Raw genomic sequence first — 15,119 nt, 5'->3', positions numbered from 1 at the left:
TGAGTGCTTCAGGAGGGCACAAGTGAATGCTCACTATATAGAAGCTGTTGCTAAGAAAGAACTTTGGCAGTTATTGAATTCACGGCCCTCAATTGGCTTCCATTTTTTTTCGGGGGATGGAGGGGGAGATAAGGTCTCACTCTATTGCCCAGGCTGGAGTGCAGTGGTGCAATCATAGCTCACTGTAGCCTCGAACTCCTGGGCTCAGGTGACCCTCCCACCTTACCTCCCGAGTATCTGGGACTACAGGCACACACCACCACACTTGGCTAACTTTTTGTATTTTCTGTAGAGACGGGGTTTTGCCATGTTGCCCAGGCTGGTCTCAAACTCCTGGGCTCAGGTGATCCACCTGCCTCAGCCTCCCAAAGTGCTGGGATTATAGGCATGAGCCACTGTGCCTAGCCGGTTTCAATTTATTTTAAAACAAAATCTCTTAAATCTCTAATCCCGCCATGCTAACTCTTCATCTTCCCCTCTAGCCCTTGTCCATATGCATCACATTTTACAAAATTAAAAATAGCATATGCATATCATTTCACATCCTTGCTTCCATGTGTCATAAGAGCACATTCTCACATGGCTTTTGCAATCAGCGCAACAGAGGCTGCAGATGGAGTCACTGAGACTCAGAGAAGTTGAGATGACCTCATCCAGGCAGCCCAGCAGGCTCGCAGTTGAGCCAGGAGGAGATCCAGGTGGCCGGCCCTGCAGCCCAGTGACCCCTGAGGCCCTGGATGCTCAAAGAGTAAGCAGCTCCCCTGTCTTGCTGCTCGCCAGGGCCGACTGTCTGAAGAGTTCTTAGGCAGCTATTACTTAGTCAATAATGAAATATCACTGAAGAATGGCCCTAGTCACGCAGTCAGCCATCTAAAGCCAGCTGTGGGCCAGGCACGGTGGTGGCTCACGCCTGTAATGCTAGTGCTTTGGGAGGCCAAGGCAGGACGATCGCTTGAGGCCAGGATTCGAGACCAGCTTGGGCAACATAGCAAGGCCCCATCGCCACAAAAAAAATTTAAAAATTAGCCAAGTGTGGTGCTGCACACCTGTGGTCCCAGCTCCGTCGGAGGCTGAGGTGGGAAGACCCCTTGAGGCCGGGAGGTTGGGGCTGTATTGGGCTATGATTGCACCATTGCATTCCAGCCTGAGCAACAGAGAAAGGCTCTGTCTCGAAAAATTTTAAATTTAAAAAATATAAATAAAAATAAAGCCAGGTGTGCATAGGTAGCCCCAGCGTTGAAGTGTGAGGAACTTACGAATGTGTGGGTGAGTTTGGGTATATGTTTAGGGGAGGGAGGTATTTGGAAATAAAATGTAGAAACCATCTTCCTTCCTTCCTCTTCCCCCACTGCATCCCTCCCAACCTTTCACTGAACCAAAGGAAGAGGTTGGAAAACAACTGGAATTTCAGTTTGTAATGAACAAGAAACTCATGCTCCAACATGCTCTTGGCAAATCAGAGATGGACAGGGCCAGCTCGAAACCCACAGGCTGATATCAGTGCCTGGGCCACCCACGGCCCTTCTCCCTCCCTCCTCCCCACCTTTTGGACATCATGCTAAATCTAGCTGCAAGCCTCCTCAGCTGAGGGACAAGAAGAGTGCAGCGAGCCAGCTCTGCAGCTCTGCGGGGCCCAACGTCCCCACACCTGGACCTAGAGGGCAGAACTGTCCGGGATGAACCTAATAAAATATTTCTCTGCCAGAAGCCTTGAAGGCAATACCCCAAAGCACATTTCAAAAACAAAAAAGGGAGTGTGCTCTCCCTCCTGCACCCTGGCCCCCGCAAAACACTGGTTCCCCATTTAAACTTCTCTAACAGAAGCTTCTCTCAGGCACCACCCACAATGCTCCTACCCCACCCGCTGGGTTCCTGCCTCATGCCTAAGCCACGTGGGCAGAGGGGCAACACCTTGGCCTCCCCACTGACTCCCACCCCCTTTTCCTCCGAGGACCACCCTCCCTCTCTTTTCCAGGTTGGGATTAGCATTTTTATCTTTGCAACTGCCATCTCTCAACTATTTACAGAAGCCACCAGGATAAAAAGAGGCAACATAAAAATAGTTGCTCAGCAGCTTTCAGGATGGGGTGGGGTGGGGGTGGGGGCACAACAGAATCTTCTCATTTTCTTTCATTCCTTTTCAAAAGGGAAAGGATGTCAGAATTCTTCATCTTTTCCAAAAGGCTCCAAGACCACTCACCTGGGACAGGAAACAAGTCCCAGCATTTCTCGGTTCCCCAGGGTAGAGCCTGTCACCAGCACCAACCCCCCTACCCCACCCCAACCAAAAGAGCGGGCTGGGCGAACGGTTGAGGCTGCAGAGCCAGGGCGCCTCACTCTGCGCCGTTTCCGTCACCTCCTGGGCCTCCTTCCAGCTTTCCAAAAAGCGAGCCAGTCCAAAAAAACAAAGCAAAACTTTGGCTTTTCTCTATGCTTAAAATGTTTCATAATTGGAAAAAAAAAAAAAAAAAAAAAACTTCAGTGGCAATACTACAAACAGGACTGAAACCGAAAACACTGGCAGCTACAATAATCCCTTTCCCATTTGGATCAGTAACGTCCCCGACGGGGAAAGCAGGAGCCAGGGGTCTTCCCTACAAAATCTAACAGAACTCACATTATTTTAAAGATGTCTTTTTTATTATTATTATTTTGGTTTTGTTGAGAAAGGGGTCCAATCAGGGAAGAAAACAAATAATAATTCTAAATCTTATTTCTCAGAGCCCAAAACTATTCGGAAATGCTTTCCATCCCATAACCTCCCGGGGAAGGTGGACTCCACTCCATCAGAAAACGAGCATAATTTGCCAGTATAAGGAGCCAAAGCTGGGCGCGGTGGCTCACGCCTGTAATCCCAGCACTTTCAGAGACTGAGGCGGGTGGATCACCTGAGGTCAGGAGTTCGAGACCAGCCTGGCCTACATGGTGAAACCTCGTCTCTACTAAAAATACAAAAATTAGCCAGGCATGATGGGACGTGCCTGTAATTCCAGCTACTTGGAAGATTGAGGCACGAGAATCACTTGAACCTGGGAGGCAGAGGTTGCAGTGAGCTGAGATCATGCCACCGCACTCCAGCCTGAGGGACAGAGCAAGACCCTGTCTTTAAAAAAAAAAAGGGTTGCGGGGGGGAGCCAAGGGAGGCCTGAGACCTCAGGAAGAGAAGGTGCATCAGGAAAGGATACAGATCCCAGAGGACCTTGAGCCTTGATTTTCTCATCTGTGAAATGGTGCCAGACCTACCTAGAGGGTGGCTATAGAGTTGATCTTCTCTATGGCAGTCCCTAGTACACAGCGTGGCTCAAGGTAATTGTTCTGCAAAGATCACGTCCTCCCTTCCTTTCTACACTCCGCTTCCCTGGTCTGGAACATGGAAGGGTTCAGGAGCTGATCTCTGCTGGCCTTCCTCTCAGGCCAGCTTTCCATTTCTGCTTTCTTAGCGGGTATTCCTGGCAAAGCTATCAGGACAGACTGGGCTGACTCCACTCATGACCACAGGGCCATGGCACTATCTGTCTGGTTTTCTCTACTTTGTGGATTTACTTACCTGGAAAAAAGTCTCACAAAATATATAGTAATAAAATCACATGGGGACCTTCATTTAACAAAACATGGCCGGTTGTAATGGCTGACAACTGTAATCCCAGCACTTTTGGAGGCCAAGGCGGGAGGATCACTTGAGCCCAAGAGTTCGAGACTAGCCTGGGCAACAAAGCAAGACCCTGTCTCTACAAAAAAAATTAAAAATATTAGCCAGGCGTGGTGGCGCAGGGCTGTAGTCCCAGCTACTCAGGAGGCTGAGGCAAGAGGATCTCTTGAGCCTGGGAGGTTGAGGCTGCAGTGAGCCATGATGGCAACACTGCACTCCAGCCTGGGCGACCGAGTGAGATCCCATCTCAGAAACAAACAAAAAGTCACCATAACTGAAAAGAATGGAACTGAATAAAATAAAGACTGTCCCTGAAAATTGTAATGAAATGACCATGAATTGATCCAGGAGGCAATGGGTTTGTTTTGTTGTTGTTGTTGTTTTGTGGGGTTTTTTTTTGACACGGAGTCTCACTCTGTCACCCAGGCTGGAGTGCAGTCATACTGATCTCGACTCACTGCAGCCTCCGCCTCCCAGGTTCAAGCGATTCTCCTACCTCAGCCTCCAGAGCAGCTGGGATTACAGGCGTGCGTCACCACACCCGGCTAATTTTTAAATTTTTAGTAGAGACGGGGTTTCACCATGTTGGCCAGACTGGTCTTGAACTCCTGACCTTAAGTGATCCACCTGCCTCGGCCTCCCAAAATGCTGTGATTACAGGCGTGAGCCATTGCATCTGGCCAGCAATGGGTTTAAATGGGGAGCCACGATTCTTGTAGAGGGGTAGGTAAGGGTGCAATGAAGGGAATCCCGAAAACCTTGGGTTGGGAAACTGATTCCTGAGTGATTTCAAGAAACCTTTCTTCCATCACCTGCTCCCTCCAAACAGAGTGACAAAAAAATGTCTCATGCCCAGAAGTTCATTAACTGAGGGGCTACGGAGACACTGGAATAGACAAAGTAGCCTTAAGACGCCCTTATGGTGGAAACAACCCAAATGTCTATCAATGGACGAATGTATACACAAAATGCGGTCCATCCACACAATGGAATAGTACTGGGCCGTAGAAGCGAATGAAGCACTGACAGCCACTACGGCGTGGATCAGTCTTGAAAGCATGATGCCAAATGAAAGAAGCCAGACCCAAAGGTCATATATTACATGATTCTAAGAAATGTCCAAAACAGGCAAATCCAGAGAGACAGAAAGTAGGCTGGTGGTTGCCAGGGGCTGCGGGGAGGGGCACTGGGAAGACAGAGTGATAGTTTAATGGGTACAAGGTTTCCTCTGGGGGTGATGAAAATGCTCTGGAACTAGACAGAAGTAGTGGTTGTACAACATTATGAATGTACTAAATACCACTGAATTGTTCACTTTAAAATGGTTAAGTTTAGGCTGGGCATGCTGGCTCACGCCTGTAATCCCAGCACTTTGGGAGGCCGAGGTGGGCGGATCACAAGGTCAAGAGATCAAGACCATCCTGGCCAACATGGTGAAACTCCATCTCTACTAAAAATACAAAAATTAGCTGGGTGTGGTGTCACGTGCCTGTAATCCCAGCTCCTCGGGAGGCTGAGGCAGGAGAATCGCTTGAACCCAGGAGCCAGAGGTTGCAGTGAGCCGAGATCACACCACTGCACTCCAGCCTGGCGACAGAGTGAGACTCTGTCTCAAAAAAATAAATAAAATAAAACAAAATAAAATAAAATGGTTAAGCTTATATTATGTGAATTTCACCTCAATTTTTTTTTCTTTTGAGAAGGTGTCTTGCTTTGTCGCCCAGGTGGGAGTGCAGTGGCACGATCTTGGCTCACTGCAACGTCCACCTCCCGGGTTCAAGTGATTCTCCTGTCTCAGCCTCCCGAGTGGCTGGGATTACTGGCACAAGCTACCAGGCTCGACAAATTTTTATTGTATTTTTAGTGGGGATGGGGTTTCACTATGTTGGCCAGCCTGATCTTGAACTCCTAACCCCAAGTGATCTACCCGCCTCAGCCTCCCAAAGTGCTGGGATTACAAGCATGAGCCACCGTGCCCAGCCCTCCTCAATTTTTTTTAAAAAGAAGCCCTTATGAATCTCTACTAACAGGTCAGTAAGGTAACAAACACAGCCTGAAAGAAAGTCAATTTCAAAAGGGAAATGCAATTTCCTCAACTGTCAGGAAAGAGACACAGACGCAAGGCTGAGGCTGCAGCAGCACCATGCAGCCAACCGGCCTGAACCCCATATCCAGGTTCTCTAACCCCATCCAAAGGGAAGAAGTGAGTGGGAAAGCAAAACCTGGAAGAAAAATAGCAGTAGGCCAGGCACAATGGCTATAATCCAATCCCAGCACTTTGGGAGGCTGAGCCTGGAGGATCACTTGAGTCCAGGAGTTTGAGACCAGCCTGGGCAAAATAGTAAGACCCTGTTTCTATAAAGAAATTAAAAATTTAGCCAAGTGTGGTGGCATGCACCTGTAGTCTCATCTGCTCTGGAGGTTGAGATAGAAGGATCACTTGAGCCCAGGAGTTGGAGGCTACAGTGAGCTGTGATAGCACCACCGCCCTCCACCCTGAGCAACAGAGCGGGATCCCATCTCAAAAAAAAAAGAAAAAAATGCTGGGCACGGTAGCTCACGCCTGTAATCCCAGCACTTTGGGAGGCTGAGGCAGGCAGATCATCTGAGGTCAGGAGTTCAAGACCAGCCTGGCTAACATGGTGAAACCCCGTTTCTACTAAAAATAAAAAAACTAAGCCAGCCGTGCTGGTGTGCACCTGTAACCCCAGCCACTCGGGAGGCTGAGGCAGGAGAATCGCTTGAACCCGGGAGGCAGAGGTTGCAGTGAACCGAGATCACGCCACTGCGCTCTGGCTCGGGCAATAAGAGCGAAACTCCATCTCAAAGAAAAGAAACAAAACAAAGCAATAAGCAATATAAGACCCTCTGATTTAAAGGAAAATCTGAAATAGCATTTGCCCCAAATCCCCAGGATCAGGAAATGAAATGTTCCCCATAACCACCAGAAGAAAGTATGCTGGGGAGGGAAGATCGCAGGTGACCCTGAGCAAATTACTCAGCCTCTCTGAGCCCTTCCATAAAATGAGTTGATAGAATAATGGTGATTCTGTGGCCCATGTTAAAATTTGAGCCAAAACGCCTTGAAAACAGGCTTGGCCTACCCCACTTGGCCTGGTCCTCTCCCCTGAGAGTGGTGTCCCGCCACTCATCTTCCATCTAGGATGAGGTTCTCAAAGAGGAAACCGCCAGCTACTGCACAAAGTTCCCTGCTAGGTCACCCCACCCTATCTCCTACCCCTCCTACTCCCATCCAATCTCCCATTTCTGGCCCATCCTTCAAGGCTCTGCACAAATGACAACTCCTTCAGGGAGTCTCCCAGATTCACACCAGTCTGAGGAGATTTCTCCAGAACCCTCAGTGCCCTGTGCTCCTTCGATCGCAACAGCACTCATTCCTTGTGGTGTTTCTCAACAGTGGCACTGCTGGCATTTGGGGGAGGGTGATTCTTTTTTGTTTTTTGTTTGTTTGTTTGTTTTTTGAGAGGAAGTCTCATTCTTGTGCCCCAGGCTGGAGTGCAATGGTGTGATCTCCGCTTACTGCAACCTCCGCCTTCCAGGTTCAAGCGATTCTCCTGCCTCAGCCTCCCACGTAGCTGGGATTACAGGTGTGTGCCACCATGCCCAGCTAATTTTTGTATTTTTAGTAGAGACGGGGTTTCACCAAGTTGGCCAGGCTAGTCTCGAACTCCTGACCTCAGGTGATCCTCCTGTCTTGGCCTCCCAAAGTGCTGGGATTACAAGCGTGAGCCACCATGCCCGGCCAGGGGAGGGTGATTCTTTATGTCGTGGCCCTGGCCTGCCTACAGGACACTTTAGTAGGCATCCCTGACTCCTGCCCACTAAAAGCCAGGAGTGCTTAGCATCATTTTGACAACCAAAAGTCGCCCCCACACTTTCCCAAATCCTTGCCAGAACGGTGGGACCACCCCCGGATGAGAACTAGTGCATTGTTATTAGTGACTATATTTGGCTACCAGCCCACTAGCCACATCTAAGGATGGGCAGTACTACAGACCCTGCATAGAGCTGCATCAGCAAACACTGATGTAGTGAATAAACAAAACAAAACAAACACCTGGGCTCCTCAAGAAGCTCAGAGGAGCCTTGCCAGGGTCTCTGCTCTTGAACAGGTGCACAAAGGTTCTAAGGTCTGACATGCCGCACTAGCTGTGTGACCCTGGCCAAGTTACTTAACTTCTCTGAGCCCTTCTATATAAATGGGGCTAAATCCTAGCAACACTGCAGGACTTCTGTAAACCTCAAACTCCTAATATCTACTATGGGTTAAAATTCCCTACGTTGTAGGATTTAGTAGGCATTAAATGAGATAATGCATGTAACACATAGCACAGAATCTGGCAGGCAGCAAGAACTCAATAGACGTTAGTTTTTAATACTGTTATTATTATTATTGTCCAGGGCCAGGTGGCAGCTCATGCCTGTAATCCTAGCACTTTGGGAGACTGAGGTAGGCGGATCGCTTGAGGTGAGGAGTTCAAGACCAGCCTGACCAACATGGTGAAACCCCTTCTCTACTAAAAATACAAAAATTAGCCAGGCATGGTGGTGGTGCCTGTAATCCCAGCTACTGCAGACGCTGAGGCATGAGAATCACTTGAACCCGGGAGGCGGAGGTTGCAGTGAGCCAAGATTGTGCCACTGCACTCCACCCTGGGCAACAGAGTGAGACTCCGTCTCAAAATAAATAAATAAATAAAAAAGTATTATTATTATTATCCAAGTTAGGGGCTCATCAAATGATGGCTATTACTCTTCATTACAAAAATATGTTTTGCATCCTCATCACCAATGCCTGCTTCCTCCATAGGAAGGGTGTGTGTCACCAATGCCTGCTTCCTCCATAGGAAGGGTGTATGAGCAGCAATCTGGAAGGGGTATGTGGGGCTTGCCCTAAAGCTGCATTTGCATGGCATGCACACTATTTATTCTGAAACTGCATGTTTTTGTGGAGTGATTAGGGAAGAGGGTGGCTAACTCCCCCAAAGCCCTCCCCTTGTTGCAGCCCCCGCCTCCTCCAAGGAACAAAGGAGCTTATGGGGACATAAAGCCATCATCTTCTCTCTCCTCTGGGGGCAGAGCTAGGGGAGGGGGAGTGGTAAATGGCAGCACAGCTCTAGGGCACCTGAAGTTTCTATCCCCTGCGTGGGGACTCCAAACACCAGGCTGGGGAAGGTAAAAGTTGCCTGTAGGGAGATGGACGCTGCAGGTCCCATCTGGAGGCCAGGTATCCCTCTCTTCCTGATAGCACTGAGACGCCCTCCCCAAAGCTCAGCCTTCTGAGGGAGATTGAAGGGGCTGAGCTGCATCCTGTCCAGCACCAAGTGAGAGTGGCCAGGAGGGCAGGCTGGCAGAGCTGTGAAAGCACCCCACTTCCCCAGCTAGGCAGTGCAGGGGCTGGGGGAAAGCCAGGAAAAGCTCAAGGCTGGGTCGGGTGGCACCCCAGGCACCGAGCCCCAATGCTGAGAGGGACTGGGTCTAGTGTCCCTGAGAGTCAGGCGGACGCCTCTCCGCATTCACAGCATACTGCAACCCCGAGGTGAATTTAGGTCAGAAGGACCAAGCCTGTGAGGCTCTGGCTGAGAGAAGAGGTGCGGTGGGGGTGGTCAAAGGGCAAACCGAAGACAGCCAAACGTCCCCTAGGTCCCCACAACTGCTGGCCTAGGGTCCTGCCACCTGGTGTCCAAGCCACCAGGGCCTGGGTTTGCCCCCAGACAGGCAGGCTGCGGGGTGGGGGTGCTCAAAGTCCGCTGGTCCTCTCTTCCCCGGAACGCTCCAGATTTCCCCACCTGTCAAACGCGAGGGGGTGGGCCTAGGCCGCCTCCACGAACCCTGACGGACCCGGCCCCCGGTGACAGCGGTTCCAAACTCCAGGACCGCCCCTGCAACCCGGACAGGGCGCGGCCCAGCCAAGGAGGCCATCCCGAGGCCCAGGGCGCCCAGAGGACGCGGGGGAAGGGCTGTCGGGGACCGTGTCCCTCCACGTGGCGGGGAGTGGGGAGGCACACGTGGGGTCCCTCGGTGTTGGGAGCCCCAGGCCAGCCTCGGGGCTTTGTGTGCCATCCCGGCGGCGGTCCCCCGCCTCGAGAGGGAAACGGAGCGGGCGCCCGGGGCCGCGGCGGCTCCGTCCCTTGCCCCGGGCCCGGCTACCGCCAGCTCACCTGGGCTCCGCGCCGCCGCCGCCTCCCGCGCTCTGCGCCCCCAGCTCGGCTCGGCTCGGCTCGGCTCGGCGCAGCCTGCTCTGCGCGGCCGCGCGCTCCTCTTCTCTGCCCGGGCGGCGGGCGCGCGGGGGGCGGGGGCGGGAGGAGCCGCCCGGCTCGGCTTGGGCGCGACGCCGCCCCGGGCAGCGCGGGGATTGGCCACGGCCGCGGGAAACCCGAACGCGGAACGGCCCGCGCCCGCCGCGCACCGCCCCCTGCGCGCCCCCGCCGGCTCGGCCCTGCGCCGGGGAGGGGTGGGGAGGCGGGAGCCTGCGAAGACGAAAGTAGCGGCGAGGCGGAGGGCAAGGAGAAGAAAGGGAGGAGACGAAGAACGGGGGAAGAGAGGCCCGGCCGGGAGGATCGGAGGCGGCTGAGAGGAGAGCCTGGAGGGGCGTGGAGCGCGGGAGGGGGCGCCGCAACTTTGTACCCGCTCGCCCGCGGCGCGCACCTGCCCAGGTTCTTCCCGCGGCGCCCTCCGTCGGGCCGCGCAGGCAGCGCTTGCTTTGTTTAGCCAAATGCCGGGGCTGCAGGGCGCCTCCGGGCTGACCCTGGGAAAGTTCCCCAAGCCGGCGAGAACACCCGGGGCCCCTCCTAGCGACCCGTCTGCTGTCCTGCGCTAGGATCCGGGCGGTGGATGCGGCCTGGACTTCGGGCCACCACCGACTCGGGGAGCCCCCTTCCGCAGCTGCCTGCCGACTGACCACTTGCTCAGGGCCGGCCCTAAAGGCTGAGGGAAGGCGTTCCTCTCCCATCCCCAGCCCACCTGGATGCACCATTGAAGTTCATTCTGGCTTTTCCAGATGGCTACTTAAATGCTTTTTGTGAAATACAGCATATTCTTCCCATTCTCCCCTTTTTGGCACCTACTTTGCTGGAGCCTTAAGTGTGCGTTGGGTCCCCCAGCTGGATAACAGCACTGTGCGGGGAAGAGGGGAAACGAAGACCTGGAGGGCTCCCTGAACCGTCCTACGGGGTCCAGCGACCCAGGGGATGTCTCACTGACCCTGCCAAACAGCCAAAAGGGAATCGAGTTGAGAGGAGAGTCGACCTTCAAATTAATAAAAGGTTCAAAGCCCTCTAGTCAACTGTGTGGATTTCCAGCCTGTTCCGATGAGCTTCTCTGGTATTTCTAGGTCGTAGGGACACTCACATGCAATGAGCGATGGGAGCTCCACCCTTTTTTTTTTTTTCTTTTTTTCTTTTCTGAGACACAGTCTCGCTCTGTCGCCCAGGCTGGAGTGCAGTGACGCGATCTCGGATCACTGCAACCCCCGCCTCTCAGGTTGAAGCAATTCTCTGCCTCAGTCTCCCGAGTAGCTGGGATTACAGGCGCCGGCCACCATACCTAGCTAATTTTTGTATTTTCCGTAGAGACGGGGTTTCACCATGTTGTCCAGGCTAGTCTTGAATTCCTGACCTCGTGATCCAACCGCCTTGGCCTTTCAAAGTGCTAGGATTACAGGTGTGAGCCACCGCGCCCGGCCCTCTACATTTTTTTTTTTTTTTTTTTTTTTTTTGAGACAGGGTCTCTCTGTTGCCCAGGCTGGAGTGCAGTAGCACGATCACGGCTTGCTGCACCCTCGACCTCCCCAGGCTCAGGTGATCCTCCAGCCTCAGCCTCCTGAGTAGCTGGGACTACAGGCACACACCACCACACCTGGCTAATTTTTTCTATTTTTTGTAGAGACAGAGTTCTCCCTGTGTTGCCCAGGCTGGTCTCAAACTCCTGGGCTCAAGTGATCCTCCTGCCTCTGCCTCCCAAAGTGCTGGGATTATAGGCATGAGCCAACACGCTTGGCCATCCACCTCTTCTGATGTTACTCAACATGCATGCATTTGTTGGAAATGGCAAAAACCTGAGGCTGGGCATGGTGGCTCACGCCTATAATCCCAGCACTTTGGGAGGCCCAGGTGGACAGATCGCTTGAGGCCAGAAGTTCGAGACTAGCCTGGCCAGCATGGTGAAGCCCCATCTCTATCAAAAATACAAAAATTAGCCCGGCGTGGTGGCGGGTGTCTGTAATCTCAGCTACTCAGGAGGCTGAAGCATGAGAATCGCTTGAACCGGGAGGCAGAGAGATCGCACCACTACACTCCAGCCTGGGTGACAGACCAAGACTGTTTCAAAAAAAAAAAAAAAAAAGGCTGGGCACAGTGGTTCACCTATGTAATCCCAGCACTTTGGGAGGCCAAGGTGGGCGGATCACGAAGTCAGGAGTTCGAGTCCAGCCTGACCAACATGGTGAAACCCCGCTCTACTAAAAAAAAAAAAAATGCAAAAATTAGCCAGGCATGGTGGCGCGCGCCTGTAATCCCAACTACTCAGGAGGCTGAGGCAGGAGAATCGCTTGAAACCTGGGAGGCAGAGGTTACAGTGAGCCGAGATCACACCACTGCACTCCAGCCTGGGCGACAGAGCAAGACTGCATCTCAAAAACAAAACAAAACAAAACAAAACAAAAAAACAAAAACACAAAAAAAACCCCACCTGGGAACAACTTCCTATGTCTTCATCAAAGGAATGGATAAATGAAACTCATTATAGTTGTTTGATGGAATACCATCTAATAGTTAAAAGGGGTGTATTGGATCTGTACTGACATAAGGAAATCCCAAAAACATAATGTTGAGTAAAACAGCAAGTTGCAGAATACAACATGATGCACAATTTGTGTAGATACTGTTCATGGACACATGCCTACATACAAGATTTTTAAAGTCAAAGGGAAGAATATACATTAAATTCATGACAGTCTGCCACAAAGAAGGAAAAAAGCACAGAACGGGGCAGGGAGCATAAGGAATGTTGTAAAGTTTTATTCCTTTTAGTACTTATAAATGGCTGTGAGGCAAATGGCAAACTTAGCAACAGTCAATTCTGAATGGGGGATGCATAGTCCCATATTTTTCTATATTCTCATATTTTCTCCTCCCCCCCAAAAAAATATGTGTCAGGGCTGGTGGAGATTCTCTGGGGCATTTTAAGGCAGGGTCAGCAAACTTTGTAAAGAGCCAAATAGTAAATATTTTAGGCTTTGCAAGCCGTAGGCTCTGTAATGCAGCTACTCAACCCTGCCATCCTAGCAGCCACAGGAAATAGTAAATGAATGCATGCGGCAGTGTTCCAATAAAACTTTATTTACAGACACTGAAAACTGAATTTCATATAATTTTCATAAGTCACAAAATATTACTGTTTTGGTTTTTATTTAACCATTGAAAAATGTGAAAGGCCAGGTGCGGTGGCTTACACCTACATGCGTGATTACAATCTCAGCACTTTGGGAGGCCAAGGGGGGAGGATCACTTGAGCCTAGAAGTTTGAGACCAGCCTGGACAACATGGCAAGACCCATCTTGACAAAAAGAAAAAAGAAAAACGTAAAAACCATTCTTAGGCCATAAAAAACAGGTGGCATGACAGATTTAGCCTATGGGCAATACAGAGTTTGGCAACCCTGCTTTACTAAGGTAACCAAAATAGATTTGGGTGTCCTTTCCTGTTACTGGTTGTCTTTTCCTGGTACTTGTTAAACAATTCTGTATGTTTACATCATGTTACTAAATTGCCTAGGTTTTATTAGAACACTGTAGCTCACACAGGCAGAAACTTAGACATACACACAGCTGTGTAAACTTAAAAGCCAATTAAGTAAGAAAGGTTGGGAAGTGCCCCTACAAATCCAAACCCTAGCTCAAGAGTTGCTTCTCCTGATAGTTTCCTGAAATGCTGTGCGCCAAGCCCTCCCTGCCCTCTCCTCTCTCTGATGTCTTAAAGCAAGGACTGTACCATTTATCTGATGCTCAGCCACCTCCCTTCCTTCTTTATTCCTTCATTTTTCACTCTTGTGTTTTGACTTGCCAGTAGACCTATATCTTCCTGGCGTCTAGGCAGGTACCACATCTGAAACCTTTGTATACTCTCCGCATTGTGGGTGACAGCAATGACCTTGAAGTCAGATAGATTTTGTTCACATCCCAGTTTCACTAGTTACCAGCTCTGTGGCCTTGGGCAAATGATTTGATCTCTCCCAATTTGGTTTCGTCAGCTGTCAAATGGGGATAATAATAGTAACTAGCTCACAGGTTTCCCATGAGGTTTAAATCTAACGATGTATATATGTAAAGATACTAGCTCTGTGCTTGGTACATAAGTCTTCAATGATGCTAACTAATTAAAATTAGCACAGAGCTAAAACTCCCATCAATGTATGTGCCTTCCTTATGAAAGTGAATTAGAACAAGACAGAAACATCACAGTTGCAATTCTTTTTTTTTTTTTTTTTTTTTGAGACGGAGTTTTGCTCTTGTTGCCTGGTTGCCTGGTCTCACAGTTGCAATTCTTCTAAGAATCATCCCACTGCCAGGCGCAGTGGCTCACACCTGTAATCCCAGCACTTTGGGAGACTGAGGTGGGTGGATCACCTGAGGTCAGGAGTTTGAGACCAGCCTGACCAACATGGAGAAACCCTGTCTCTCCTAAAAATACAAAATTAGCCAGGCATGGTGGCGCATGCCTGTAATCCCAGCTACTTGGGAGGCTGAGGCAGGAGAATCGCTTGAACCTAGGAGGCAGGGGTTGCAGTGAGCCGAGATCACGTCATTGCACTCCAGCCTGGGCGACAAGAGCTAAACTCCGTCTCAAAAAAAAAAAAACATCCCACTTAAGGAAACCATTTTCTTCTTAGAAATATGAAAATAAGAATTTGCTTTGTTTTTTGGATTTTTCTCCTCCAAGAACACCAGAAAATTCTATTCTAGGCAAACAGATCTTGTTGTCCTGACAACAGATTGCCAAGAAAATAAGTAAACAAAGCATCTGAATCATATTTTTACAGAAAACTTGAAGAGTACAGGGGAGGGGCTGGAAGCAAGAGTGTAAAATTACCTCACCCCCCAGGACAGCACTGTAATTTCCTGCGGGGGTTTCATCCTTCCTTTCTGAACCGTGTGCCACTCATGTTGCTCACTGGAATGTTCCACCTCCCAAACCTTGAACCTCCAGATGCAGACAGCAGGATTCATCACACCAATGTACTGGGAAAGGAAGAGAAATCTGGGGACCCCAAACTCACTAAGCCAAAGGGAAAAGTCAAGCTGGGAATTGGGTCATGCAAACCTGCCTCCCATTTTGGTTCCTAAATAAGGTGGCTACAAAGATGAAAAGCGACACACCTCCCTCACATTTTGCCCACAAGGAAATTCCTGGTGGTCCCCAAGATCTTTACTCTAAAGCAGTTCTGTTGAAGT

At 50.4% G+C, this 15,119-nt stretch overlaps 1 protein-coding gene across 10 annotated transcripts in view; it reads right to left on the bottom strand.

Annotated features, from left to right (window-relative positions):
- The window catches only part of CAMKK2 (calcium/calmodulin dependent protein kinase kinase 2), a 75,032-nt gene extending 65,091 nt beyond the window's left edge, over positions 1-9,941 (bottom strand). For all 10 annotated transcript variants that reach the window (XM_058424750.1, XM_032168486.2, XM_032168489.2 and 7 more), the window contains exon 1: positions 9,832-9,941. The gene's annotated coding sequence lies outside the window, so the exon portion shown is untranslated. The remainder of the gene's footprint in view (positions 1-9,831) is intronic.
- Positions 9,942-15,119: the final 5,178 nt, after the last annotated feature.

This window comes from Hylobates moloch, unplaced genomic scaffold (genome assembly GCF_009828535.3).
Source record: "Hylobates moloch isolate HMO894 unplaced genomic scaffold, HMol_V3 SCAFFOLD_12, whole genome shotgun sequence".
Lineage (NCBI taxonomy): Eukaryota > Metazoa > Chordata > Mammalia > Primates > Hylobatidae > Hylobates > Hylobates moloch.
Note: the sequence above shows the minus strand (reverse complement) of the source record. Positions and strands in the feature narration are given on the sequence as shown.